Below are 4147 nucleotides of genomic sequence, written 5' to 3' on the forward strand. Positions count from 1 at the left end.
GGGTATTTTGTCTCAGCAACGAGAGAAAAGTAACCAAGATAGTGAGGTTGACCTAAGAAATCTGTACTAGAAGAAATAGAGGCACAGACAAAACTCTCCACAGCCCAAGGTCTACTCCTAAAACAGACAGGAGCCACTAACGGAGAAACCAGCTTTCAAAATGTAAACTAGTGCAACCACTGTGGAAATCAGTATGGAGATGCCTCAAAAAACTGAGACTAGAAATTTCATTTGACCCAGCTATTCCCCTTGAAGGTATCTTCCCAAACAAGTTAAAGACATCATATTACAGTGACCCATGCACACCCATGTGTATAGCAGCACAATTCCATAGTTAAATTATGGAAGCAACCATCGTCAGCAGATGAATGGATAAAGAAACTGTGGTATGTACTCACAAGGAAGTACTACTTGGCCATTAAAAAGGATAAACCTGAGTCATTTGTAAGAAATGCATGCATCTGGAGACCACAGTCTTAAATAAATCAGACACACAAGTTTAAATATCACATGAGAAACCCAACAGGTAGATAAAGAGCAAAATAAAAGATAATAGGAAGTAGAGACACAGATCTTCCTCAAATGGGAAGGAGATCAAGAGAAAAAGGAGAGGGGAAGAAGGTAACAGGGAAAGGGTGAAAAAGGAATTAAGATGTGTTGTGCACATGCACCAGCTCCTTGTGGGTGATATAAACATTATCTACTATAAACATGTACCAAGAAGAAAATAAATGAAACCAAATTGGATTGCATGCATAGCACTTTAAAAAATCAAGTATAGACATTGCACATGAGCTAATTCAGCTTGCTGAAAAGAATTCTGATGAAATAAAAAGTTTTAAATTGGGTATATTTTAGTAGTGTAGAAAAGGTTGATAAAGCACTTAACTGCATCACAGGTTTTCAATGAAATACAGCATTGGTAGCATATTGCTGATTGAAATATTTAAGAAGTATCCTCTTTTTTTGAGATGGGGTCTCGTGTGTAGTTCAGGGTGGGCTTAAACTCATTATGTAGCCCAGGGTAGCCATGAACTCACAGTGATCATCCTGCCTCAGCCTCCCAAGTGCTGGGATGATAGGTACGGGCCACCACGCCTGCCTTGAGGCTGCTTCATCCTTACACTCCTCTTTCTGGCTTGGATGGGGGCAGCTGTGGCTTCTTATGCTTTATGCTTCTGTTTGTCTTAATTCTTTCCATTGAAAGGAAGCACTGTGTACTAGGAAATGAATAGCGCTCAAAAAGCCTGGCTCTTCAGAGTTGCATGGAGAGAGGCAGCAGGGGAGAGGGTAAACTGAGGCCCCTCTTGTGCAAGGGACAGGCTACACCTGGGGAGGCCCAGCCAGGTGCTTTCTGCAGAGAATACCTGGATGACAGAAATCCTGGGACTGGTTGTGGGGTCATTTAAACTGCAGTTTAAATCAGCACAAAAATATAAACTCAGTCTGTTGGAAAACTGCCATGCACAAGGGCCTTTCCTCTCAGGTAAAACCTTCCTGAGAAGCTTTTGTCCCAGCAAGGGGGCATCTCCATGCAGTCAAAGTATTCAGCACCACTGAACCTGCGCCCCCAGAGCCGACACCACCCAGGCATGGGAGCGATCGCACCACCTTCACTGCCTACAGCATCACCCAATGTGTTGCACAGAACTCCAAGCCTGAGGTGTCTGGGACTCGGGTCATCTCTACCTGGCTTTGGAACAGGAAGCAGCTGTGTCACTGGCCATGCTCAGAGGAGCACAGTCTGTCTGTGTGTGAGAAGCAGTCGAGGAACTCAGGACTTACCATCTGCAGATCACCATCCAGGTGACGCCCGCCAAGACGCCAACCAGCAGTGCCCCCAGCACGAGGGAGACCCAGGATGCCCGTGGGAGCCTGCCTGAGTCTGGCACAGGAGGAGACAGTGAGTGGGGTGACCCGGGTTCACCGAGGCAGGGAGGGTCATCCCTCTGCCCAGGAAGCCGTGTGAGCACAAGGTCCAGCCCTGGGCTCGGTAGGAAGCAAGGGCAGGCAGGTGGGCAAGGTGACCCTGAACAGGTGGGGTCTCTGGTTACCAGCTGCACAGCTGTGGAGCAGAGGCAGGAGAGTCCTTCCAGGCCCAGCCAGGCAGGGCACAGAGCACCCTGCATGAGACCCACCCCAGGGCACCTGGGCCCCCAAAAGACTGGGGTCCAGAAACTGGGCCAGGCCTGCCATTGTCCTAAAGGAGGGTGCTGAGCACCCAGGTCATCTGGGACAGACAGAGACAATAGCAGACAGTGAAGCAGGAGGCCTGTCCTGCTTCCCAGCCACAGGGAACACTGTGTCCTCCCTCAGGACCCAGCTGACAGCTGCTTTACAGAAACCACCAGCAGACGGGGAGGAAGCACTCACCTATGCAGGTCCTGGCATCCTCGGCCAGCACGTAGGGGTCGGCGCACAGACACTGGAAGCTGCCCTTGGTGTTCCTGCAGCGTGCAGAGGGGTGGCAGGGTGCACGCACTGGGTCTGCACACTCGTCCACATCTGCAGAGACAGTGGAGGCTGGGCACAGGGAGCCCTGCCAGGTACCCACAGGAGAAGGGACCCCGCCTTCCCAGCCGTGCAGCTGCCTCTGGCTCCGGTGGTGAGGGGGAATCCACGGATACGGAATCCAGAACCCTCAGATGCCTGGAAGTGCTGCCCCAAACCCCACCGGCTCCAAAAGATCAGGGCCCCCATCCCACCCACCACACTGACCCCACTGCCCGGCCTCCATCTCTGGGAAAGCAGCCCCGAGCTGGTTCTGACCAGAGGCCTGAAGTCCTTTGCCTTTCCTGCCTTGGGATGTAGGAGCCCCGGCAGCTAGCACTGGATGAATTCCACCAGAATTGACCGGATTCACTTCCGTCCACACTGCATCGGGGTGCTGTGACTCATCAGGGCACCAGTGGCCATCTAACCCCGGCGGGCTCAGATTCACCCCCCTGTATGTTTGTGTGGCCACCATGACAAATCACGGCAAACTGGTGGCTTGAACATAGGTACTTCTTCCCCTCAGCTCTGGATGCCAGAAGTGAGAAATCAAAGTGTGAGCAGGAGGACGTTTCGTCCAATGGCTGGAGGCGCCCCCTCACCCATTCCAGCATCAGGGCTCACTGTCCTTGCAGACATCCTTGCACTGCCACTGTGCCTCTGGGTCCCTCTCCTCATCTCAGAAGGATGCAGGGCTCTGGATTAGGGCCACCCTGAGGACTGCGTTGCAGCCAGATGACGTCTGTAATTAGTCACCGTCTGCTGTACCAGGAGTCTAGGCTTGAACCCGCCCTTTGTGGGTCACAGTCCAGCCATGGTGCTCTATCTGTGACCCATTTATTCCCATGAGGAGCCTGTGTCAGGGATCAGCACACTCCAGTCTCCTCGCCCAGGGCTGCACTGAGGCACAGGTGACAAGTCCACCCCGGCTGGGTGACAACGCGCTCACAGATGAGCAGGAACCCAGTCTGGGGCTGGCAGTGTCCACATGCTGCTGGTTGGTCTATACAGAGGGAGGCTCTGTGTATTTCTCCAGAATTGGGGTTGCCAAGAAGAGCAAGACTGCGACCACAGATCTCCACAGAAACATCTGCACAGATGTTCCCCTGCTCTCAGAGCACATCTGTTGACTGCACATCTTATAGATACAAACAGATACACACAGTAGCTGTCTGCTTTCCTCTGTTGCATGACCTCCAGACAGTAACTGGTGGAAACCAGTGCAGTTTTCATCTGCCAGAATCCACAGCCCTAGAGCTCGCAAGTGAGACGCATCACAATTCATTTGCTGAATTCTCCTATCAAATTTTCATGCGCATGGATTTTAGGGTCTAAGTAGGATTTGAACCTCACTGACCTTTGCAGATAGGCGGCTGGGCATCCCACCCATCCGGGGTGCAAGTGACCTGCTCCTGCCCCTGAAGTTCATAACCATGGCGACAGGAATACACCAGCACGCGCTTTCCAGAGTCCTCACAGTGCACAAAGTCCCCATTGTCCACCTTGTCGGGGAAGCTGCACCTGTCATCTACATAATAATGAGGTCAAAACAAAGCCAACTACAGGGGCTGGGGATTTAGCTCAGCGGCAAAAGCGCCTGCCTGGCAAGCGCAAGGTCGTGAGTTCGGTTCCCGGTACCGGAGAAAAACCAAAA

General features: G+C 52.0%; 1 protein-coding gene across 1 annotated transcript in view; it reads right to left on the minus strand.

Moving 5' to 3' along the window:
- Positions 1 to 4147, minus strand: part of Tpo (thyroid peroxidase) — a gene marked incomplete in the record, with an annotated part of 45259 nt that overhangs the window by 18384 nt on the left and 22728 nt on the right.

Source organism: Chinchilla lanigera, unplaced genomic scaffold, assembly GCF_000276665.1.
Source record: "Chinchilla lanigera isolate Chin_1 unplaced genomic scaffold, ChiLan1.0 scaffold00086, whole genome shotgun sequence".
In the NCBI taxonomy this organism is placed as follows: domain Eukaryota; kingdom Metazoa; phylum Chordata; class Mammalia; order Rodentia; family Chinchillidae; genus Chinchilla; species Chinchilla lanigera.